The sequence below is a fragment of the Pelodiscus sinensis genome, chromosome 11, assembly GCF_052426305.1.
Source record: "Pelodiscus sinensis isolate ZL-2025 chromosome 11, ASM5242630v1, whole genome shotgun sequence".
Taxonomy (NCBI): Eukaryota; Metazoa; Chordata; order Testudines; family Trionychidae; genus Pelodiscus; species Pelodiscus sinensis.
Window position 1 is genome coordinate 17,827,159 of NC_143062.1, and position 26,180 is coordinate 17,853,338.

At 45.7% G+C, this 26,180-nt stretch overlaps 1 protein-coding gene and 1 long non-coding RNA gene across 2 annotated transcripts in view; one reads left to right on the forward strand and one right to left on the reverse strand.

Moving 5' to 3' along the window:
• CHRM1 (cholinergic receptor muscarinic 1) overlaps positions 1 to 24,123 on the reverse strand; it is a 44,274-nt gene extending 20,151 nt beyond the window's left edge. Inside the window, exon 1 of the mRNA XM_014580325.4 lies at positions 23,917 to 24,123. The gene's annotated coding sequence lies outside the window, so the exon portion shown is untranslated. The remainder of the gene's footprint in view (positions 1 to 23,916) is intronic.
• LOC142830945 (uncharacterized) overlaps positions 3,900 to 26,180 on the forward strand; it is a 51,384-nt gene continuing 29,103 nt past the window's right edge. The window contains exon 1 of the long non-coding RNA XR_012906506.2: positions 3,900 to 4,029. This is a non-coding gene — a long non-coding RNA (uncharacterized LOC142830945). The remainder of the gene's footprint in view (positions 4,030 to 26,180) is intronic.

Below are 26,180 nucleotides of genomic sequence, written 5' to 3' on the forward strand. Positions count from 1 at the left end.
CAGATAAAAACCTGCTAGAGGAAATTCAAAGGAAAGATTAAAATCGTATTCTCTCTTCTCCGCAAAGTCCATCTTTTTGAACAGTAGAGAGACGGGGGGGGCTAATGCAAGGTTCTGTTTGATGAGTGCATGTTTAATGGTGACCCTGGGTGATGTGAAATCAGGTGACTTGAGATGACTCCATGAATTTACATTGTCTCCGTCTGTGGCTTGTTTTTTAGAACAGCTTCCCCGCCACTTTTACACATCCTGTGCTGCTAGAGAGTGCTCAACACAAGCGCTGACAAACTCCAGGCAAAATGGCCCTTTTCAGGGATGATTAAGGGAGGAGAAAATGCCTTTTGCTCCCAGCAGGAAATGGAAGTGTCGTGTTTACCATGGACACAGTTAAAATAAATATCTAGTGCAGGATTTTCCTTATCATTGTGGATTAGTGGAGAGTCACTGGATTGTGAATGAGCATTCCTGGGTTTTGTTCCAACTGAGTGGAGAATGGGGACTAGTAGTTTGAGGATGTGGGGGAGTCCTGAATCAGGAATTACTGGGTTAATGCTTAAAAGTTTTAGTCAAACATAAGCACAGGGATAACTGGGTGAAATTCTCTGGCCTGACCTATGTAGGCAGCCAGATTAAATGATCTGATGGTTCCTTCTGGTCTGAAAATCTACCAATTGTTGATTCCTGGGTTCTATTGCCAACCCTGGGAGGGGAGTCTAGTGGTTATATCACAAGGGCACTGGCAGTCAGGACTCCTACTTGAATTGCCAGCTGTGGAAGGGCAGTGAGTTTGATCAGCTAGACCAGAATTTCCCAAAGTGTGGTCTGCGGCCCAGTACCGGTCCTTAGAAAAAAAAAGTGGTCCTTAGAAAAATTATCCCGCACAATCCTATTAATTTGTGTGACGGGGTAGCAGCACCCCGAACTGCTGAGTGCAGTGGCGTAGCCCTCTTGGGAGAGAGCCCGCCACCGTGGTGTCTCTGCCAGACATGCTCCCGGGTGGTGGGGCTAGTTCTGGCAGGCGCTAGAACCCAGGGAGAAGGCCGTGCGCACTGATGCAGAACGCCCGGTGCCGGATGCAGCCAGGGGAGCTAGCACCGGCGGGTAAAGCGGCCGGGATTGGGGCCAAGAAAGGGGGAGGAACAACCCTCCAGACAGGTAGGGCCAGTGACACAATTTATTTGCATATTCATCATTTGCTTAATGAATATGCAAATAAATGTTACCAGTCCTTCAAAAGCTTGTGGATGGGTTTACTGGTCCCCAGTATCAAAAAGATTGGGAACCACTGAACTAGACATTAGGAATAAGGACTCCTGAGTTCTCAGCTCCTGGCTTTCTCACCAGTGTGTGATCTAAAACAAGGTATGTCACCAAGCTGTGCCTCAGTTTCCCTTATCTTTCAAATTCATCCCTTGTCTAATTAGAAGCTGTTTGGGGGTAGGGAACTGTCTTTTATTGCAGCATAGTGGAATCCTAGCCTACAGAGGAAAAAGGGAGTGTGAACTCCCTTTCTCACAAGGCAATGTGGTGGCACTATTTTGTGTTTTGATTTTTCTCTAAAAAAAAATTGAAATAAAAAACAAATTCCAGATGGCTGTAATCAGACTGGAGAATCACACTCCACATGCCCAGACCCAAAGTATGTGATTTAAGTAGATTGTGTCTTTTAGAAAGACATCTGTTGATTTAAAGCTTTCCAGTGATGGAGAATTTGTCTCATCCTCCAAGAATCTGCTTCCATTGTTAATCACTTTCCTTGTTTAAAGTGTGCCTCTTATTGACAGTTGGAATGCTGCTGACTTCAGCTTCTAGCTGTTGGGTCTTGCAACACCTCAGTTTAAAATTCACAAGCATTATTTTTCTTGCCATCCCATATCTGGAGTCACCTAAGTGGTCAGACCCCGGAGCTGTCAATAGGGTGATCAATGCTTGCGGTAGCTGGATAGCATACAGCACTGGCTCATGCTATGGTGGGTTCAAGCCCCTTTGTGTCTTGCTTTGAAAACAAGGATAATATCCTGTTGAAATGTAAAGTTAATGGGCTAAGGCTTCACTTCCTCCACTGGTAGGTTTGTCTATTGGAGCAACCTTTTTCAGAAGAGGCCATTTCTTTCCAGGTAGAAGGACTATTTAGTGGTTAAATCATTGGATCAACATGTAGTGGTTCCATTTTACAGCCACACACTCCCACTTTGACTTGGAGAAGTCACCTCATTGCTCCGTGCCTCAGTTTCCCAATCCTAAAATGGGGATAATAACCTGTCCTTTGTATAAATATGTGACTGAGACCCTTTGGGGACATGGACTGTTTCTTACTATGTATCTTTGTAGGGCCCATCCATATGAGGCTTCAATCTCGGTTGGGGACTGTGCAGCACACTGAAGTCTTAATCTCGGTTGGGATCTCTATGCTAATATTGCAATTAAAATGAGCAATAGGGCATGGGACTTTCAGAAGGGACCATGCATTGTGGCTACATCTACACTGGCAGCTTCTTGCGCAAGAACTGTTTTGCGGAAGAGTTCTTGCGCAAAAAGTCTTCCACAAGAGCGTGTCTACACTGGCATGGGCTTTTGCACAAGAGCATCTATGGCAGTCCGCACGCTCTCTTGTGCAAGAAAGCTCTGATGGCCATTTTAGCCACAGGGGCTTCTTGCGCAAAAAATTCATGTTGCCTGTTTACACTGGCCTCTTGTGCAAGAGCTCTTGCACAAGAGAGCTTATTCCTCGTGGGGAGAGGAATAACTCTTCCGGAAGAAGCCCTGTTTTCCGATGCTGTACTGTAAATTTACTTGTGCAAGAACATGCGTGCAGTGTAGACACCCTGCAAGTTTTTGCGCAAGAACAGCTGTTCTTGCACAAGAAGCCGCCAGTGTAGACATAGCCTATGGCTGTCTCTACATTGGCATGATCTTGCGCCAAAGCGACCACTTTTGCGCAAAAATATGCTGCCTGTCTACACTGGTGGGGAGTTCTTGCGCAAGAACACTGACGTTCTAATGTGTGAAATCAGTGCTTCTTGCGCAAGAACTATGATGCTCGCACTCAGGAATAAGCCCTCTTGCGTAACTGTTCTTGCACAAGAGGCCAGTGTAGACAGGCAACATGAATTTCTTGCGCAAGAAAGCCCGATGGCTAAAATGGCCATCGGAGCTTTCTTGTGCAAGAGAGCGTCTACACTGGCACAGATGCTCTTGCGCAAAGGCACATGCCAGTGTAGATGCTCTCTTGTGCAAATACTTTAACACAAGAACTCTTGCGTTAAAGAGTATTTGCGTTGTGCCAATGTAGACACAGCCACTATGTATGCCTAGTGACCAGAAGTCCTGGCCTATTGAGCAGGGTGCTCACTATTGACACCTGTTGACAAACAAGAAGAGCATCCCAGAGCTGCTTGAGAATGCCAGAAGGCCAGGGATTCCAAAGTGGAGGGAGCTCTCTGCTGACATCTGTGGGAGAGGAAGGGAAAACTATTGAATGGGCAAATCCTCATTTGCATTTCAGTTCTGTGATAGTTTAGAACATTTTGATACGAATCTGGTTAAGTTTTGAGTTTGAGAGTGATGACATTTCCATTTCCCTTTTGGGAAATGAAAAGGGAAAAGCACTGCACCGACTCTGCCTAGGAGGAGGGGTCACCCTGACCATCACCACAGTCTAGGACAGTTGGATGAGAGACTGTGGTTGATGCTTAGAAAATGAATATAGGTTTCTGTTTATTTTCCAAGTTCTTTTTTAGAAGGAAGAATTTTGTGTGATTACAGATTACTCAGTAAGGAACCGAGGTTGAGAAGCTGTTCTAGTAGCTTAGACAGAAGTTATAGAGAATAGCAGGCATTTGAGGATCTCTGGCATGGATTTCCCTACCTGGTACTAAAGCTGTAATCAACTCAACTCAACTCAACTCAACTCAGCTGGGCTGGTTGGTAGAGCATGCTAAGCTCTTTGGTGCTGTCCTTCCCTATCTGGCTGGAAATGAACCTGTCTGAAATTGGTCTCCACAAACTCTGGACCACATGCTGTCAGTGGTGAGGAGAGAAGTGGTTAATGCTGAAAGATTTTTTGTGTGTCTTATTTGCCATGATATCTGTGAGAAGGGGATGGAGGTTCAGACTACTGCTAAAATAGCTGGGGTTGGTGGAGTGGTATTAGATATGTGATAGATATAGTTGCTTTATTGCTGGCTTTCTTATGTTTATTCTTTGTCCCCTATTACAGTTCTTTTTGTTTTAAATCCCCACACTCCATGCTTGCTTGCAGGAAATGTCTGTCAAAGGCTCTCAGAGGAATAGCTTTCCCTGAGACAGTGCTCTTGAAGTTTTGAGAGGAAACCCTTACAAATAGAACTAGGACATTTTTGCTGCCAAGAACACCTGGCAGAAGGCATTTAAGTGACTTAAATATCTGCCTGTGTAACATCTCCACGGTCTTACTTTTCACAGATGTCCATGTAACCTACCGGTCAGAGTGTGTTATGTGCCCATCCCACTCTCCCCTGGCTACCCACCGTTCCCACTGACGTGCACAGTGAATTGTAGCTGCATAGCACCTCTGTGAATCAGGCAAAAGAAGTTTCATGTTGGCCACCTAGAAACCCAGTCACCCTTCAATACCCTATTGTGGGGGGTGCTGGATGGTCCCTGACTGAGATTGGGGCCCTGCCAGGTTGGGTGCTTCATTGACCCCCATCAAGGTGTAGACCAGAGGTGGGGAACCCAAAGCCCAGGAGCCAGATGCGGCCCCCAGCTTCCTTCATTGCTCCCTTCCAGCATTGGGGAGCCCACACTGGCACTCCCAGCCACGCGGTGTGAAGGCCTGAGCACACAAATTCTACTAGCCTGGCCCCCCCAGGTGTGTGAGGGGAATGTGGGGAGTGTCTTTCTCCTTCTCAGTCAGGGGCCACATCAGTGAGGGTTTGTTTGGTTATTTTTTGCTTCACACTTTTGTGTGGCCTCTGACTGATTTTTTTGTAGGTCAGCGGCCCCTGACCCAAAAAAGGGTCCCCACCCTTGGTGTAGACCATGTTCTGCCACGTGTTGCACAGACCCCAACAACAATTGGGCCTGTTCTGCCAGGCATGACATAAACCCCAACCGACATCAGCACCCTATTGTGCCAGGTGCTGCACAAATACATAGGCTGTGTCTACACTGGCGCCATCTTGTGCAAAAGCGGCCGCTACTGCGCAAAAACTTGCTGCCTGTCTACACTGGCCACGTGTTCTTGCGCAAGTAAACTGACGTTCTAATGTATAAAATCAGGGCTTCTTGTGAGAGACCTCTGACGCTCCCGCTCAGGAATAAGCCCTCTTGCGCAAGAGCTCTTCCAGAAGAGGCCAGTGTAGACAGGCAACATGAATTTCTGGCACAAGAAAGCCTGATGGTTAAAATGGCCATCAGAGCTTTCTTGCGCAAGAGAGCGTCTACCCTGGCATGGACGCTCTTGCGCAAAAGCACATGCCAGTGTACGTGCTCTTGTCTGGAAGAGTTTTTGCAGAACTCTTCCGCAAAAGAATTTTTGCGTGAGCACTCGCCAGTGTAGAAGTAGCCATGTCTGACAGTCTGCCCCAAAGAGCCCACAACTGAAATAGCCAAAGGGTGGGTGTGGAAAGAGGCACTGAGCAGGGCAGGGACTTGCCCACGGTTACACAGCAAGTCAGTGGCAAAGCTGGAAATTGAACCCAGGTGTCCTGTGTTGCACATTAGTGCCTGAGCACTTTGTCAATGCAACTTATTTATTTAGAAAAGACAAAGTCACTTACAAATTCTGCAGGGCACGTGCTATGTCTGTTAGTATTGAAAAGATCTGGAGAGCAAAATGACTCATTCTTTTGCAAATCACACCATGTTTTAAATTCTGCTAGCAGCATCTGATAATGCTTAGCACAGGGAGGATGTCTGGAGAGCAAAGCAACCCAGCACAGCTATGTTTTCTTCCTAGTACAAATACCGCCACCCCCTACTTCATGCACATAGTTTCAGAGAGAGCCTCTGTTCTGAAGAGATTACTAGCTACATGCTCAATGCAGGACTGTACATGTGGGGAAACTGAGATAATATGTAGTTTTTGTACTCTGCTTTTCATGCACACATCGCGAAGCCCTTCACAATTTTACATTTTACAGACAGGGAAACTGAGGCAGTGGGTGGTGATGTGGTTTCCCCAGCAGGTCAGTGGCTGAGCTGGGAATAGAATGCCCGCTTCCTTCAGAAGGTACGGAACTATACAATGAGAGCATCCAGATGAACATAGGTTACAAGGTAACATGGAGAAGGCCCACTTCTCTATCCACTAGGGCATACTGTCTCCAAGGTCACAGAGGGAGTCTGTGACAGAGCTGGGAAATAAATAGAGCTCTCCAATGATCCAGTTGGGCTTATGGATAAGGTGCTAGGCTAATCCTTTTTTACACTAATAAAACCCCACTAGTACCTAATATATGCCAAGAAAGAGGGTAACAGCTACTGTACCTGAGTGAGTTCCATATGGAGAATAATTTGCATTGTCCTTCTCCAAAGACTAGCATAAGTTTACAGCCCTTCTGCGCTCCATCCCAGGTGGGTTTGCTTCTCTCTTGCTTCTAATCCTATATTTGCCCACGAAGGAGGCAAGCAGGTAAAAATGCAAAAGAAGTTTTCCGGCAGCTTATGTTATTGTCCCCGCACGTCTCGTCTTTCTGTTGAACCTTGTGTAAATATCACGTCACATGTCAAACAAACCCTCCCACTAACTTGATGGCATGTGAGCCCTTATTTAAAAAAGGGGCGGCAGGAGCTGCTCCTAGAGCGGCAGCTTGCAGCAGTGATGATGTGGGGTTTGGGGCTGTTGCTCTAGAGGCATCAGAATTGCCAAACCAGGTCAGACCTGCATGCCCGTCTGGCCTCTGACATCGGCTGGTCCCCCAGCGAGTTTCCTTCCGAACTCCCATTGCGTTATGGCCAGAAGCAGGAAGATTTACAGCCTTACTTATCTCTACGCCTGTAACTCAAATGACAACACTTTGCACTGGCCTTCTTGAGAGTCTAGGGTTCAATTGCAGCTGCTCACGTATGGAGCCTTATTGCGGCATGTGAGCAATAACAATAACAATAGTTAGGGTGCTCGCTTAGGACTTTGGAGACCAGGATTCAATTCCCTTCTCGGACCTTGGTATCTTGGGCAAGTTGTTGTTTGAAGTCAATGGGAACTATCTGCCTAAATAGCTGGATCTTAGACTTCCCATGCCTCAGTTTCCCCACTGGTAAAAAAGAGAAGTGCTATGTTGTAAAGTGTGCGCAGATTGCAAAGTGCTTGAATGTTGTTATAATGGATGATATGTAGGTATTTCACAGAGATAAGGCCCCCAGTGGAATTTGACTCCCTTTGTTCAGTGCCCATGGTCTAGCTCTGCTACCACATTTGAACCGGAAATCCAAACCTCAGGCTGTTTTAAGACCTGCTCATAAATTGGAATGGACCATTCTCACCATCCTGGTGTCTGATTCGGTGTGTAACCTAAGCCAGCAGTGTTTGGTGCCCAAGGGGAGGGGGAAGCCTGGGGAGAGCATATGCAGAGGGCCCTACAGTCTGAGCTGCAAAAGCTTCACTATACCCTACATTTCTCGCTCTATTACTCTCCCCTGCTTGTGCTCCCTATAACCTATGTTCTGCCGGACCAGAACTCCCCTCGTGCCAGCCAGATGTACTACAGCTCCCCCAGTGGGAACAGATGGTACTGCATCATGCTGTACACTGCTCACGTGACATTAAAGCTGATTGGACCTTTTTGCTTCCAGAAACCAGAAGGGCTACATTTAAATGCCTACGATATCTGTATATTGACATATTGCTGAGGGTCCTTAGTTTTCCCAGGTGCTGATGTAACCCACAGGTCAGCAGCGTGTGGTATGTGCCTCCCCTTCCCGCCAGCTTGGGCAGTGAATTGTAACTGCCCAGCGCCTCTGCTGATCACACAAAAAGGCATCTCATGTCGGGCACCCAGAAACCTAATCCTCATTAGAGGACTCAGTTGTGTGGATGCTGCACAGATCCAGGCTGAGACTGGGGTTCTTGTGGTTGCTGCGCAAACACACAGCACCCAGCAGCTCCTGCAGTGACACTTCCAGTGCCCTGGGTTTCCAAACAGCTCAGAGCTCCCACTGACTCAGGTGCACAGATGGGAGTGAAGTTCCTGGGAAAACCTGTTGCTGATTGTGGGTGTGGTGCCCTTGAGAAAATGCCAGCCAGCGTCTCTGGCAGTACAGACCTGGAGCAGAGAACAGTCAGAGTGTGGGGGTTGCTGGCCATGCCCCTGCTCTGTCCCCCTATGCAGTGGGCTGTGAGTCCCAGAATCCTAACCCCAAGGAGGATTTGAAGCTACCAGGGTGCCATAAAGGGGCCATGGTGCAATTGAGGATTGCGGCCACAGATCCATGGCAGAGCTTTGGGATTTTGAGCTTCTCTGCGCCTAATGCCAACCTCTCCGTCTTTGCGCTGGTCAGGAGAGTTCACTTATTAGGGTTCTGTTCTTTGGCAGGAAATATTTATATTAGCTTTGATAAATGGAAGTGCTGGAGTCTGGTTGTCATCAGTGAGGCTGATTGGGGCTGAAATGGGCTCTGTGCAGCACACACACAATTAAAGGCATCACCAGCTAAAAGGGTCAGGAGAAGGTTGCATGCATTTGTCTTAGCAGCTGGCATAGGCAAAGCCAAGTGAGAATGGGCCCCATCCTGCCCCCAAGGTTTAGCCTAGGACTCGATCCGGCAGACATCTGTCGTAGGTACCCTATCGTTTCAGCAACTGAGCTGTTCACAATGTATTGTGTACACTGGTCAGGCCCTCCTAGTACTAGGTGCTGGACAGACACAAAGCTACCTTTAACATACTCGTGCTCACAACAGCCGCTTGAGGCAGAGCAGTGCTGCTAGTCCTATGACATGTGGGGAAACAGAGGCACAGAGCAAGTGATACTCAAAGGCCTTTGGACCCCGTTGATTTCAATCCCGTTCATTACATGAGCTGCCCAAGATCGCACATGGAATCTGTGGCAGCTCAGGTAATTGAACCTGGCCTTCCAAGTGGCTTGTGACTTAGCCTCTGCACCATCCTTCATCACTTGCATGTGAATCCAGGCTACATCTAGACTGCAAGCCTCTTTGGAAAGAGGCTTTTTCGAAAAAGAGCATCTAGACTGCAACCAATACTTTTGAAAAAGCAAGCCACTTTTTTGAAAGCGCGCGCCCAGAGTCTGGATGCTCTCTTTCGAAAAAGCACAGTTTGCATTACATAGCGCCTTTTTTCAAAAGAGCACGTCCAAAAAAAGGCATTCTTCCTCATAAAACGAGGTTTTCCGTGGTTGAAAAAACTGCTGCATTCTTTCAATTTATTTTCTAAAGAATGCAGCAGCATTCTAGACGCAGGGGAAGTTTTTTCGAAAAAGGACACTTTTTTGAGAAACCCTATAGTCTAGACACACTTCTGTGCTGAAAACGAAGCTTATCTGGGGCCATGGATTTTGCCTGCAACCTCTGCGTCTTACTCTCTGGGATAAATCTTTATGCCTTACTCCAGGTACAGGGCGGAGTAGGCTGAATGATAATACTTTGCACCCAGAATTTGCATGGGTGAGAAAGGAAGGAGAAAGCCATAATCTCCAGCCCTTTGTTTGTAGCTCTCAAAGCACATCATGAAATAGACACACAAAGAGGGGGTAGGAATATCCCTGACCCCACAAATTGACACAGCCAGTCAATGAAAGAAGTGGGAAGAGCTCTCCGGACTCCCACTTTTGTGCTCAAAGGGTCAGACTGCATTCCCCTGCAAGAGCTGGGGATAGATCCAAGAAGTTTTGACTCCCACACCTCTTCCAGCCATCCTGACTTTTAGTTTGCTGCTCTGGTTACTGAACTATTCTCTCTCCTCCCAGAGGTGATGATGATAGAACCCCTGGGGGTGCCAGCTCCCACCTGCTCAAACCACTAGACCCTACTCCCTTAGTCTTGCTTTACAGTTTTTTCCCATTGTACTAACCACTACTTCTGTGCATCCAGAACAGAACCCTGGAGTTGTGACCACCCATCCTGGTGAGGCAAGCTACTAGATTCAGCTTCCCCAGACAGACATGCGCTGGGGACAGTATACTCAGTCACCCCTCAGTCTGTCCCTAGTCCTCTGCAGAATGAGGTTGGGGGGTGACTGGTGCAACCCAGGAGTGGGCCAGTCCAACAACCCACCACCCAGAGTTGCTGGCATTGCTAGTCTGAAGTCTGTGTGCAGCATGGAGTGGAGCTGCGCTGTCGCATGGCATGACCACGCTGCTGGAGAGTAGTGACTGATTGGGAATGACCATAAACTAACACATCTGAAAGCCCTAAGTCCTCAGGTTGGCGTGGGCTGCCCCTGCACAGCTAGAAGTCCTACAGCTTTCCCTGTGTAGGGGACTTTGTTTAACCCTGTTGCAAACCACAGGCCACTCAGGAAATCTTCTCTCTGCTGCAAGTTGTTATGAGTGCTCTGTCACTGAGCGCCTGAGGCGCCTGTTATGTATGTAAACTAAATATGCAGCTTAGTTCCTGGAATCAGTACAGCTCGGTTGTTGTACGCTACAAAAGGCTCCTTTGGTGCTGCTCTTCAAATGAAGCTATTAATATAGATCAATAAATGCCAGAGTGGACTAGGCGGGGTGAGATTTCTTCACCTAAACTTTTAGGGTAAAAAAAATGCAGATTCAGTGACACGGTTACATTGTGTGAAATTTAGGTCAATTTCACTAAATTGTGCTGGTAAACAAACAAAACAAACCCCAGAAAAACGGAACGGAATTGTTTTGTTGTTTTTGAACTAAAACACTTATTTCATTTGACCTGAAACTTATTTTTTTCTTTTAGATTTGCCCAACTTAAAAAAAAATATCTTGGTTCAACCAAAATAATTATTTTCTGTTTTTGTTTTAATTTTTTTGAATGGCTAGTAAATAAAAAAATCCATTATTTGCCCAGCTCCTGTCTACACTAAAATTAGCTCTTCCAGCTCTATGATTCTATGATCAGACGTGTTGAAGACATGCTCTCTATTTGCCTCCTTCTGCAGTGTTGCCCCTGCAAAAGTTCCATTGTGGGATCAATCAGAAACAGGACCACACTTTTGCAAATCAGTCCCCACCAGCTGCCTGCCCCAAGGGCTCTTGGAACTTCTGAGATGTTAGAAAGTCCTTTCCTTTCTTGAGACACAGACTGTTTCATTTCCTGAGACTCCAGAAGCCTCTGATGTGGCTTTGAGGACCAGGCCCGCCTCCTTTTTGTAGCTGTGTTGATATAACATCAGGGTTCTATTTAACTTTTGTGTGGTCGCTCTGTGCGCATGCTTTAGTCCTTGGGCAAAGAATTTAATGGATGAGCCAGAGGGGGTGGTTATTGTTGGGGAGGAATGGAAAGAGCTTGCATCACTGATGAAGGACTCTGAAATGAAATCTGGACATATTTTGAGGCAGAGATCAAAGTAAGGTGGTATCAGCTAGAGTGGGATATGGAATAACCTTCTGCAGAGCTAGTTTTGCCTAAGGAAGGCCAGGAGGTCTAATGGCAAAAACACTGCATTGTAGCTAGAGGACTTGGGTTGTATTCCTCCATCAGTCTGTCAAATTACAATGCCATGTTCTTCTCTTGCCTGAAATCTGTCTCACCTCTCCCCATGGGGCATACTGCAGCAAAGAGAAGATCTTTCTATTTTGAGGTTTCTTGCTTGGGAGGACTGTGTCCTCTTTGTGATTATTTCCATTTTGCATGATGAAGCAGTCCCCACCCCAATTGCCTATCATACAAGTGGTGGAGGGGAAACAGAGTCACAGATAAATGACTTGCATGACTTCACAGACCGAATTGAGGCAGAGAGAAATTAAGAGACTTATTCAAGGTTTATGCTGATCTCTTGATTTCCCTATCCAATGTGTTTGCCACAAGACACTCATTTTACTGTTATGTGGCATTTTGACTGCTCATTCGCACCAATGGACACAGCAGGTTGCACTTTGCACTAGTGCAACTGACTACACAAAGAGGGCACTATGATGGTGAAAATTCCAAAATATATCAAAGATGGGATGAATATAGTTGCTAGTGGTGGAAGGAATAAGCCAGTAGGAGCAACAGACCTCTTCACAGGCTGCATGCAGAGGTAGGTGACGTCCAGTTAGGAAAAAAGTTAATAACAAGGATAGGCCATGTGGTGGGTCATGTTAGGGGAAGGCATTGGAGGTCCAGACACCTTGTATAGTTGTACAGCAGCGCTGGTCTGCATCCACAGAACAGATATACTTGAATCTGTGCTTCACTTCCAGCTGTCCCATGTTACCCCAGCCATGTGTGGGGATGGAGTTTGGTTTGTGGATGGTGCAGGTGTTAATGGGGACCCTGGGGTCCCTCAAGCTGTAGCTTGTGTGGCAGACAATCCCTGAGTCTGCAGGCCCTTTGTGAAATCTGTGCTCTGGCACCTTGGGATGTCTGTCTGATTCTCCAAGCTCTGCTTTGATTTGGGTTTGCAGTGTGGCACTGAAGGTAATTTGCAGCCTGTTTTTGGAAGCTCACCTCGCTCCCAGGAATCCATCAGTGCATGTTCTTTATCAAGGCGTGTTTATGGAATAAAATCTCCCAGTGACATGTTCTTCTCCTGCCCGTACTCTGCCTTGCCTCTCCCCGTGGCGCATTCTGCAGCAAGGAGAAGATCTTTCTATTTTTGTGTTTCTTGCCTGGGAGGACTAATGTGTCTGCAAGAATCAGAGTAGCTCATAGAGTTCTAGATTTTAGGGCTAGAAGGGACCATGTTAAGAGGCTGGAGAGCCATAGTTACAGATGAATAAAAATAGAACCTATTTCTGGGCCTATTGGCAGTGGAGCAATGTGGCTTAGTAGTTCAGGATTCTGGACTCGGGGGTGTTGGTTCACCTGGGTTCTAGTCTTTTTAATGAGCTGCTGTGTGACATAGAGACATAGGTCTGGAAGGGATGCTGAATTCAGTCCCCTGCTGTCCTTGGCCAAGTCATGTATTCTCTCTGTGTTCCAGCTTTCCCGTCTGTACAATGGGCATAATAGCACTGCTCTGCATCATGGGAGCACTGGGAGGATATATGCATTAAAAATGTTGAGGTGCCAGAAGCTCCGACAGGAGTGGGGAACCTTTTTTGGGTTGAAGGTCCAGACCCTCAAAAAAAAAAAATCAGTCACAACCCTCAACTGAGAAGGAGAAAAACACTCTCCATGTTCCCCTTGCACACCAGAGCGCAGGCTTCCCAATCCTGGGAAGAAGCCTTGGGGGTTGGATTGAGGCAAACCAAGGAATGCATCAGGCCCCCAGGCCATAGATTCCCCATCTCTGGGCTACGGTGACAGAGTCCATACAACTATCTTAGGTAGACAGTGTGGGTGACTCTTATGATATTTGGTGTTTTTATTAAATCCTCTGCACCTGGACTCACATGATTACATGAGACTCTCAGCTTTCTTTTAAAAGGAAATTAGTCTCTAGCCTTGGTTATGGTGGAAAAAGGAGTCAATTGAAGTCAATAGTATCCCTGGGATCTGAGCTACATGGTGTGAACTCCTTTACATGCACACAGTGAGATGCAGTCCCTGCCCCAACCAGCTTCCATAGACCGACAAAGCCAGGATTGTCACCCCCAAATTACACAGAAAACAGAGTCTTACAGTGACTTGCTCAAGGTCATGCAAGGAGTCAGTGGTAGAGGTGGGATTTGAATCTAGCTCTCCAGAGTCTCAATCTGATGCGGTATCTACCACATTATCCTTCCTCTGTGGTAGCCTCACCTTATAGCTGGTGAAAATGGCTCCAGAAATAAAGCTGGGCAACATTTTTCATCCAAAACGTTTTCAATGTAAAAATGCAGATTCAGCAACAATTAAACATTCCACATGTTTGTGTCAGTTTTGCCAAATTGTTTCTCAGAAATCTCCGCTCCCTCCCCTAAAAAATTCTGAGAGAGTTGATTTTTCAATTCCAAATATGTTTTTTTAAATGTCCTTCCATTTTATTTTTTTAAAAGTTAAAAATGCTTGGAAAACCAAAATGTTTCTTTTGAGCTGAAACTGTTTTTAAAACTTGATTCTCCAGATCTTTAAAAATATTTTTCATGTTGTCTCAATGTATTTTTTTTCAATCTTCTTTTTCAGAATTTTCAGTGCATCAAAAAAATCCATTATTTGCCCACCTGTATTTAGAGTGGCTCTTATTAATTAGAGGTTCTGGAAGCAGTCATTGGATTAGAGGCCTTGGAAACACTTAAACCCACAGTAGATTTGGACATTCAGTTCCCATTAATGACTCTGCATATCTCACCCATGTTCTTTTAATGTCACTTGTTTGGCACAACGCATGCTTAGGGCAAGTCTGCATTATAGTGCTACACTGGCGCAGCTACAGCCTGTCTGGTGAAGACGTGCTATGCCGACAGAGCGCTCTCTTGTCAGCATAATTACTTCACCTTGGTGAGAAGCATAAGCTCTGTTGGTGAGAGAGCATCTCCTGCTAACATAGGGCTGGTACGAGCAGTGAGAAACTTGAATGGCTTGGGGACGTGGAGGGTGCTTTTTCACACTCCTGAGTGACATAAGTGAGATTGACCTGTAGCATAGACCTGCCCTTAAACAGTGGAACTCAGTGTCTCAAGAAGCTGTTTAAGCCAAGAGTCAAATAAAAGAAGGGAGATTTAAATGCATAATAAAAATATTCAGAGCCTCCTCCGTGCTAGAAGGATTAGACTCCAGAAGAAAAACATGCTGCTTTTCTACAGAGCTGATCCACCAGCAAATGATTCATGACCGGAATGTGTTGCTCACTGGAGTGTGTGTGATTTTTATCAGCCTTCCAAATTGCAACTTAATCTCAAAAAGATTTGCTTCCAGACAGCATTATAATGATCCAAGCACATGTTCTCTTTGGGCGGCACTATCCAGCTGTTCTCTGGAAACTCTTTAGACCCGATCCACTGAAATCAGTGGAGTTACTCTGACTAACACCATGTAAGGCAGGGCTACTTAACACACGGCCTGTGGGCCACATGTGGCCCGTGGCCCATCTGTTTGTGGCCCGCGGTGCGGTTTGGGTTTACGTGGGGCTCAACACGCGACCTGTGGGTGGGGTCCTTTGAACATGGCCATGGGAACATGCTCCACAACGGCGAGTCAGTATAATGGTCTTCTGTTGGTATGCGTTTTAGTAGTTAAATTCCTGGACTGTCATTGCTTATTAAGGGTACGTCCACACTACAACACTATTTGGAAATAACTAGCGCTATTCCGAAATAACTTAGCCTGTGTCTGCACAGCAGGCAGTTATTTCAAAATAGTGTAAAAATACTGTCAAGCTGGAGGACGTCTTACTCCGACTAAAGATGTTAAGGACTAGTCAACTATTCGATAAGCAAATGTTTATCAGATAGTCAGTTGACTAGTCAATTCCCCCCTCCCCTGCTGCCTCTATCAGATGGAGGTAGCAAAGCGAGGGGGGAAGGGGTACTTGAAAGCAGCAGTGCTGCACAGCTGAGCCAAGGTGGTGTTTCAAAGGGGCAGCTGCCGCATAGCTGATCAGTGGCTCAGCTGTGGGGGGGGGGGGCTGCCCCTTTAAAGCACCATGGAGCCAGTCTTCTCATCAGTGCCTGCCTGCCCTGGAGCCAGCTGCACAAACTGAATGCTAGGGAAGGCTATAATATATAAACAGAGGGTTCTGAAGTAGGGATAGGGGAGCCTCTGGATAGCTAGGGTTGCCAGATGGTTTCAACAAAAATACCAGACACGCTTGACATTACATCACAATCTACATTACATCTGATTTAGAAAATACCGGACATTTCTATTTTCTCAATTTGTTTCCCGAACAGAAAGCTCAAATACTGGACTCTCCGGTTCAAAACTGGACACCTGGCAACCCTAGGGTAGACAGTTGGTAAGCACATTACTAGTTCTAATTCACCATTTAACGTGAGCTTTCCCAGCAGTACAAAGTAGGCTGCTATACTTCTGATCTTTCCTAATGATCATATGTTTTCTCTCCCTCCACCATCCCCACTTTTATTGTAACACAAGCTTCATATCTGAGGACGGATGGTGGTACAATGGTTAACACTCAGCCGGAGGCCCCAGAGTGCGCTCTGTTCAATTCCTGCCTGTTCCCTATGCTGGCTGTGTGACTACGGGTAATTCACTTAATCTCTCTAGGGAACGGGGCCTGTTATAATGTAATCCAGGGTAATGCTTTTGCGATCTGATTGCAGTTTTTACAAGTACCTCACTAAATATGATTGCCCTTGCTAGTGCTTCCAAGTCAAGGGATGACTTGTTTGCCCATGAACAGATTTCGTTCTTACAGTGGTGTAAATCTGGAGCGAGTTAAAGCAAGATTCTAGTCTCATATTTGTATAAATCCAGAATTATTGTAGTGAATTCAGTGGAGTTGTGGACAAATTCTGATCTAATATTGGTGTAAATGTGGACTGGTTGCACTGAATTCCATGGGGTTGCTCCAGATGTAGCCTGGAGAAACTCAGATCTGAATCTGGCCCTATGCTGGAATTTTCACCTACGTGCTGACATCATCAGGATTTAAGTGCCCGGTAGTTTGCATTGGCTCCGATCCTGCAAGGTGCCTGCTGCCCTTAGCCCCTTATTCCGCTGATCTCAGCAATGTGATTGCAACATGGGCAAAAAATTGCAGCCAGGAGGTCCAAATTTAGCAACCTCCCAGTGTGCTAAATTTTAGCTCTCGCTCACTTGGCTACTCTGGGCTGTTAGTTATTAAGCATCCCAGCTTTGGAGTATTCAAGCCCCCATGAGAGGCCATTATGGGTGTATTTTTAGGTCAAGATTTAAGGTGGTTGTTCCTTTTGAAAAACATGACTTGGCAATGTTTTTATTTTTAACTCCTTAGTATCCAGGAGCCAGAAAGCCAAGAATTCCTTTAGGCTCGGTCAACACAAAAACCTTGTGCTGATATAACTAAATCTGGTAGGCGTGTGAGTTCTTATCTATATAATAATTGTACCTGTAATACTGGGTGGGTCACCATTAGAACGAATCAAACCTACACTCTCCAGCTCTTAAAGCATGAGTAGTCGCTGACAGATCGAGGTCTGTTAGCTGTGGCTGCAGCATTATCATGGACTGCTATCTGTGGTGTCCCATGGAGCAGTTATGACCTCTGATCTGGACGCAATGACACGGATACTAAGGTACCTACTTCTCAAAGCAGATCAGCATCATTCTCTCCTTTTTACAATTGGGGAAACTGAGGCACATAGAGCGAAACATGATTTGCCTAAGTTCACCGAGCAAGGCAGTGGTGAATGCAAGAAATGAACACAGGTCTTTTGAGTGCGCATCTAAGGCCCTATTCCCTAGGCAACACTCTATCTTACTGAAGGTATATATTTGTTGTGCTACAACTGTGTCGTGTGTGTGTGTGTGTGTGTGTGTGTAAGTTGTTATGATGCAGATTTAGCTATATGGGTATAGTGAAAATGATACAGCTTTTATGTGCAGACAAAACACTAGGCTGTTACCAAAAGTGACACTCACTGGAAATTCACAGCTGCTGTAATGCAGCGTAGCTCTCCTGGCTTCAACAGTGCTGACTTATAACAGCTGAGTATCTGGCCCCCTTGCTCTCAGGATAGGTGGGTCAGCATCACTGGCCCAAATTTTGCAGGGAGGTAAACTGAGGCACAGCAAGACTGAGGCCAGAATTGGATTCCTTTAGGGACCAGAGTTGTGTCTTAGTTCTTGGGAGAACTTAGCTGGAAGTCACACAATAGAAGCTGAAAATCTGAGCCTTTGGTTTGGAAAACTTACACCAGGATAATTTGCCCAAGGTCAGTAGCAGAGGCAGGTTTCTGACTGCCTGGCTAGAGCCTGAGCCTCACTGCCTCCCAGAGGAAAAGGAACCTCTTTGCATCCCCAGAGCGCTGCTCAGGTCTTACTTGCAGCTGGTGCATGCACTGGGCTTCATGTCCCCGTTAGTCATAGCAAGTTTGGCTGGACATCACAGCCAGCTTTAAGAGGGGTTTAAATGTCAGAAAGGGGACAGGGCCTCCTGTTCATGACATGTTTGCATTGCACAAAGGAGTCCTGACAGTTCTACGTCTGAGGCATCATCTGACTGGCTGGCCAAGTCTTTACTTGCTGGAAGGTCAAAACTTTTCCACGGGATTTGCCATGGTTCTTTAAAATCAACCCGTTTAGCATCTCCTACTGCTAATAGCCAGGGATTGCTGAAGGCAGTGATTTCTGCCCTCCTTGTGCAATGAGGTGCCAAAGTTCAGATGCTCAAAGGTATTTAGGTGCCTAGCTCATTGATCTCAATGAGAGGCAGCAAAATCGCTTTGAGGATTGTGGTCACATATGCCACACTCATGGATGTTGCTAATAGCATGACAGGAGCACTTAAGGGCACTGCCATCATAGCCCTCTGGGCCATTGTGCTGGGCATTGCACAGACACGGTCCCTGGGTGTCTCACTGCAAAAGGCTGAGACTCTCAGGAGGACTTTCATTACTAATAATACCCCTTTCTTCCCATCATGAGGGGATCTCAAAGCACTTTATGAAGAAGGAAACAATTGTCATCATCCCATCTTCCAGATGGGGAAAACTGAGGCACAGAGAGGCAGATGGCAAAACCAGGACTAGAACCTAGGTTTTCTCAGTCCAACTCCAGTGCTCTATCTGCTAGACCGCAATGCCCCACTCCAGTTGCTACCACCTTACAAATGGGGAAACTGAGGCACAGAGTGATCAAATGACTTGTCTTGTGTCACACATGGAGTCTCTGGAAGAACCAGGAACTGAATTTGTCCCATGAGACTGAATCTAGTGCCCTAGTCACAAGACCATTCCCCCTCCATGGGGAAATGAGCTGCTTTTTAAAAAAATTACACCCCCCCTCACACCAATGTTATACACAACTGGCTGGAGTCTTTTGATCAGATTCTGATCTTACTTACACTTGTGCAAATCTAGAGAGAGGTTCAATTCAAGTCAATTATGTTATTCCAGTAAGTGATGTTGGCCACTTGCCGCTTACATTCAAACTGAATTCCAGTCATCTCAATAGCAGACAGACGTGCACTAGAGGGAAACTGAGAAAAAAACTGAATGGACCATGTTGAAATTGTGCATTTATCTCTATCGTAGGTCTCAGGGGACTGAGATTCAGTTCCTGGGTCTATTGCTGGTCTGATTTTGGGCAAGTCTCTCCTCCCCCAGTGCCCCAATTTCCCCATCTGTAAAATGGGAGAAATGCTAGCGCCCTCCCTTGCAAAGTGTTTTAAGGTCTGAAGATGAAAAGAGTTAGGTGTTGCTGGTAAATTGCTGGAGGGACTGACTTTAAATGTTCAGAAAATGGAACATGTGCAGCTGGGTTGAGAGCTTACTAATGGGGCAAAGGGACAGGAGGAAAGATAGCCCGGTGGATAGGTGGCTAATGCTGGCTGTCAAAGAGATGGGGTGTGATTCCTTACTCTGGTAGCAGTGATTCTGCTCATGTTAAATAGTGGAAGAAAGTAGTCACAACCATATATACCAAAGGATACAATTAAAAAAATGAACAAATCTGAAAAGGACAAATCAGAAAAGGACAAATCATATTCATATTTGTTCATTTTTTTAATTGTATCCTTTGGTATATATGGCTGTGACTACTTTCTTCCACTATTTGATCTGAGGAAGTGGGTCTGGCCCACGAAAGCTCATCATCTAATAAACCATCTTGTTAGTCTTTAAAGTGCTACATTGTCCTGCATTTTGCTTCAGCTACCCCAGACTAACACGGCTACATTTCTATCACTGCTCATGTTACTATACCTAGAACACCAGAGGTGACTCATTTAAATTGGTGAGTTAGGTACTTTTGAACATCTGAGCCTAAGCCTTTCTGTGCCTCAGTTTTCCCATCTAGCATACGGGGCTGAAAGCACTTCACAGAGGTGTTGTGGGCCTAAATACATTGGAGATTATAAGGCACTTGGGTATTATGCAGCTGCGCATTGCATAGGAAGCTACAATCGATATCTGAACTAAGAGAGGGTAGACATGTGGGCGAGCTAGGTGCTAATCCTGCATCTGCCATTGATGTATTGGATTAATCACTTCCCCTCTGACTGAATGCTTGCTTGGAACGGGGGTTTCCTACAGTTTTTTGTACAGTGGAGACTGGGGTAATGAGAGGGGTTTGGAGGGTGATAAAATGAAGATGAGAGCTGCTTAGACTGGCCGTTGTGGTGTGAAACCCTCAGACATTTAGCACTTGCCTTTAACACCCGCACCTCAGTGCAGAAAATTGTGCGTCAACTGCTTAACCCCCAAACACAGGAGAAAGCCCAGCCCTGCTCAGCAAAGAACTCTCTGGGACTCCAGGGCTTTGCTCGATAGAGAGAGGGTTAATCAAGTGTTGTGCCTCGTTGGGACCCAGGTTAAACTTTGCAGGTGTCCCACTCTCAATAAACCTAGCCTGGCGATCACTGTGCACGAGGCCCTTGGCTACTCGGGGCATCCAGTTTTACAAAGTGGGGTGGGAACCCCATTCTATCCCCTCTGCCTAGTGGCCAGTTGTCTGGGATGCCTGCAAATTGTCCTAGCCTCTGAAGAGGGGATGATTTAGCCCTGCGTTAGTGCGTGCCGGGGACAACAAAAGCCAATGGAAATGAATGGAAGATTCTGGGGTCTGTAATAGGAAAGAGCCTCACCACTACATCTGTCTGTCTGTCCATCCCAGTACATTCCCCTCTATCTGTTTCTCTGTTCCTCAAGCTCCTTCGTCTGTCTATCCCTCCCTCTATCTGTTCTGCTCTTAGATAGGTGCCCTCAAACCCTAAATCCTCCCTTTGTTTGTTTCTTTTCCCACCTCCCAGCACTGCAAGTTTGATCCTTTCATAAACTGTTATGAAAAGTGGCAGCTTTCTCTCCTATTCCTCCCTGCCAGCAGTCGGAGCCTGCTATTTCACAGCAGTGGATTCTAAACAGCTGTTTTGAGACCGATTTCTATTAGTAAAATTTGTAACACTGGATTTATTTGGCTAAGTGCCTTAAAAGATTATTCAGCAAGAGCTCACAGTATTCGGGTTTCCAAAGCACACATCTCCCTAAGTGAAAAAGATTTTCAAGTAACATGTTAATACATCAAACGGGACGATTTTATAGCATCTTAATATATCCAAGTGTCTTGGGACTTAACTGCTTTTTCTTTGCAGGCAAATTATTTTCTATATTCCTTCTTGACATGGAGGTTTAGGAGTAGTTTTTGAGCAGACAGTATTGTTTTTAAGCAGAATGTATTACTATTTATACTAAAGACTCACCCCGCCCAACTGAGAGCAGGGGCCCCATTGTACTGAGCACAGCACAAGCACAATAAAAGATGGTGGTGTACTTGAAGAGAATTCTGAAGAGACTGTTCAGACAAAGGAAGGATACTGTCAATAAGAACAGGCATTCACCATAAGAACATCATAGATTTCACTCAACTGAACTTTAGAATAAAGCCTTTATGCATTAATTAGCTTCATTTTCCCCTGCTGGGTCTTATTGTCTTAATTTATTAGCTCTTCAAAAACCTATTAGAATAATCTTCCGTTTGTTCTTCCATGTGATTGAGGTTCATTATAGGCTACAATTATTTTACTTTTCTCTGCCTTTGTGGCTGGTACTTGCGATTGCTTTTTCTTAGGCTAAGTTACTAGGTGTTGGCTCTATTTTTCGAAAGTTTTTTCTGATAGAATGTCAAAGATCCATATCCAAATTGTGCTCTTCCTTCCCCCGACTCACTCCCAGGGCTTCTGTAATGCTATTCTAGGTACAGAGCAACATTTTTCCAGGCCTGTCAAGAAATGGAGCCACTAGTCTACTGGACAGGGCATTGGTCTGGCCATCAGAGGGGCTGGGGTTTAATCCTATCTCTGTTGTTGAGCCGCTGCATGATTCTGGGCAAACCAGTTCCACTCGCCCTGCCTCGGTTTCCCCTTATATCCTTTGTCTGTCTTTAATAGATAAGATCTATTAGGGCAGAGGTGGGTTCTTACCATATGTATCTCCTGTGTCTGGCACAGTGGGTTTGGTGGGGGTCTCTGCAGTGCCTCATATAATAGGGACCCTGATCCCAGACAATGCTTCTGCAGTGCCTAGCACAATGAGGCCCTGGTTTCTGTTTGGGTTTGTGCAGCACCTGGCCCAATTTGGGTGCTGATTTTGGTTGGGGTCCATGCAGGATTTGGCACAATGGGGAATCTCATATGAGGGCTCTATAAATTACAGTTGTTATAAATAATAACATTTGGTGAAACACAAGCTACACTCACTCATATATTTAAAAAACAGCAGAAGGAAAGAGAATAATGAGTGTGGGTGTATCTGATGACAGGTGGTTAATGTTACTGCCTGAGAGAAATGAGGAAAACAGACTCTTGCAATTAGCTGTAAAGTTTGCTCTTTAAAGTCTGTTCTGGCACTGGGTTCTATTATATTTGTCATCTGCAAACACTGGAAGGAAAATGTAAATCATGTGCAATGAATTCTTCTAGATCTACTCCTAGGCAAAGAGCTATAAAATAGACTAAAGACTGTGGTTTATTTCTTCAACTGTAAAGCTTTTAACAGGCTTTATATTGTCTTTAATCTAATGCGTATGCCACTGGGAGGAGAAATCAGGTTCTTGGCTCCTGCCATAATCCATTGGACTCCCCTCACTTTCCAGAACTGGGAAAAGATCCCAGAAGGTCTGACTCCTAGTCTGTTGCTGTGACCACTAGAACAGTGTTTCTTAAACTATGTTCTGCAGAACACTGGTGTTCCGTGAATAACTCGCAGGTGTGCCGCAACCTTGTCTTTGTTTTTGTTACTTCTTTGTTTTTGTCTTTTTTTGTCTGACAATTTTTTTTGAAGAAAATTTGCATAGGTGTTCCGCATAAAAAAAAAAAGATTGTTTAGTGTTCCGTGGTCTCAAGAAGTTTAAGAAACACTGCACTAGAACATATTCCCTCATGCCAGCCAGAGTCAAAACCAGACGTCCTGGTCCCTCACTCTGATCACCTGCCTTCCCACAGCTAGGGTAGAACTAAGGAGTCCTGCCTGCATTGCGCTGCTCTGACCACTACCCATTCTGAGCTGGGAACTGAATCCAGGACTCCAGACTCCCGTCCCTCTCCTCTAATCACTAGATCTGACTCAACTCCCAGGGGCGGGAACAGATGACCAGGATTCAGATGACACGTCTCTTGCAGCAATAAAATTAATGATGTTATTTACAGAGCCAGGTGCTAGAAACAAGCATTTTTTGTCTCACATGCCATCCCTTACTTGTATATGGCTGTGTGATAGAAAGAGGCTTAGATTTTAAATGTGAGACGTCGCATCAATTCCTTGTCCAGTCTTGAAAAGCACATTTTTGCCTTTTGATCAAACTGCTGCCTTATAGAGCACACTCCTACCCCCCCACGTCTTTCACCAAAGAAATCAAGGGCTAGCTCATCAGCTCTGGCACGAATCAGCTGAACTCCATCCAAATTCACGGAGTGATGCTGATTTCCACCAGCACAGGATCTGACCCTGAATTCAGAATGAAACCATCACACGGACAGTGCGAGAATCATCTGCTGACCCATCCCACGACAGGCTGCTTTTCTCTAGCTATTGCTTGCCCTGGAAAGTTACCCACAAAAATAAAATTGCCCCATCTTTTCTGCCTCCGCCACATCCACGTGTGCTCAGTTTTTCCCTGCACACAAGCATCAGCACTCCCTGGTTCCCCACCTCCTTGCAATGGCTTCAACTCACTTGCAAGACTGCCTTTTACAGCCCTTTCCAGCCTGCATTCAGTAGGTCAACAGAGGCATGAAAATGTAGCATCCTCCCAACGATTTAAATGCAATAGAGGCTCACTTACGTGGGTTGTGTCCTATCGCAATTCAGCCCCTCTGAGCGGCACCGGAAATGGGAGTTTGGATCTATCTCTGTGTCTCTGAGCTCCTGTCCTGAGCACTTGCTTTGAACTGGCAAATCTCTCCCAGTGCTTGGCGATTATGGCGTAGTTTGCGAGGGTTAAATTCACAAACTCTTAATAAAGGCATCTCTACCACTCCCTCTGCTGGATATGAGACTCAGAGCTGCTGACTGTCTTAGAATGTGCCTGGCTGTTTCGAGTTGGCAGTTGGTTTCTGGATGTAGTTGCCAACATGAGAGTTATCTGGGTTGCATAGACTGCATTAGCCTCGCTCGGGTCTATGCAAGTGATTGGGATCTAAGGGGTCACGGGATGAGCGCATATTTATTCATTCCGCAGTGTGGCCTCGAGGGTAGCACACAAGTCAGGCAGGCCTTGGTTCTGTTCCTGTACCTGTTGATTGACAGTGATCTGCTGTGTGGGCTTTGGTGAGTCTGACTCTCGTTCACCTTTTGGCTTCTCTATTCAGACAGCAAGACTGTTGGGCGGTGAGTGGCTGTGCAGCACCTAGGATAATGGCCTAGTGTCGGGCCTCTGGGTACTGCTGTAGTACTGCTACTAATACACACACCGTAATGGGGCCTTGGTCTAGTGTAGAGCATTGTAGGTACTGCTGTAGTCCTGTTAATAATGCACATATCACAATGGGTCATGATCATAGTGAGGACTTTTGGATATTACCATAATGCTAATGATAACAAACACACCATAATGAGGGCCTCATCTGGACTCGGCTCTCTAGGCACTACAGTAATGCTGCTAATAATGCACACCATAATGAGACCCCTGGCTTCACTGAGGTTTTCAGGTGCTACCGTAATGCTGCTAATAATGCACACTCACCATAACAGCCCCCTGATCTCCGTTAGGACTTCTGGGCACTACTGTTGCATTATTAATAATGCACACACTATGAGGCTCTGATCTAGGCACTATTGTGACACAAATATTCTGTGAACTAGAACTCACAGCATTTTAGTTTGGCCTATGTAAATTATGTGTTTATGTTTTCAGTACCTGGTGCAGCTGCATACAAGGGATCTGTTCTAGAGATGAAAAGTAGCATTAGTGTAATAATTTGCAGCACTTTTATAATAATCCATTTTATATAAGAATTTAAGAACTCCATCTTATAGGGGGAGAATTTTAGGCCCAGAGAAGGCAAGTGAAATGATGAATCACTAAGAAAACTGGGAACAGAACCCAAGTTTCAGTTCCCAGTTTAAATACCACTAGACCACACTTGCCTCTGGTAGTAGAACCTGGGAGTCTGATTCCTAGGAGAAGTTTCCTGCTCTGTTCATTAGATCACATTTCCCCCCAGAGCTGGGAACAGAATCCAGGCATCTTAGTTCCCATTACTAGGCTTTCCTGCCAAGAAACACTCTCCCTCCGTCAGCTGGGAGCAGAACCCCAAAATCTGGACTTTCAGCCCCCCCTTCCAACTGCTAGATCCTATCCCCTTTCCAGAGTTGGAAATAGACACCAGAAGTCCTGACTTCCAGCGCCATCTACTCTAATCATTAGGCAACACTCCCTCCCTGAATACCTCTGCAATTCAAACGGAAAGTTCTGTGGGATGTAGCACTGAAATTTGAAGCACTATTCCAATGAAAAGGCTTCATGACATCATAGGGTAGAGTGGAGTTTGGCCAGGTTAAGAATCCGCCTTTCTTTCAGTGTTGTTTTAATATGGAACTGCCTGGTGCTTAGAGTGGGATGATGTCAGCTCATTTTATTCCTCAGACAGGACACCTTCTATATATGGCATGATATAGGATAAGACATGTTCATCCAGCCCAGAGAGCAGAGTGGATAAACCGTCCCCTGAGTGCTTTATAATTTATTGAATTTAAGCCCCAAATGCATTTTCTCCCTTTATTCCTATTAAACCAGGAGCCATGGATCCAGGTTGGTACAATACAGAACACCAGAGTTATTGTGCCAGGCCTGGCTCAGTATCATACCCTGATACTGTCCCAAGCAGTGGAGCAAATGCCCTTTGTTCTACCCACCTAGACTACAGAGAGGCCAGAGCTAAAGTCAGGAATATAGAACCAGGAGTCCTGACTCCTAGCCCCATCTGCTCTAATCACTAGACCCCTGTGTCCTCAGAACTGGCAATGGATTCCTAGCACTTCCATGTCTAATCCACTCGATCTCGCTCCCTTCTCATCACTAGAAATCTTCACTGTGCTTTAACCTGT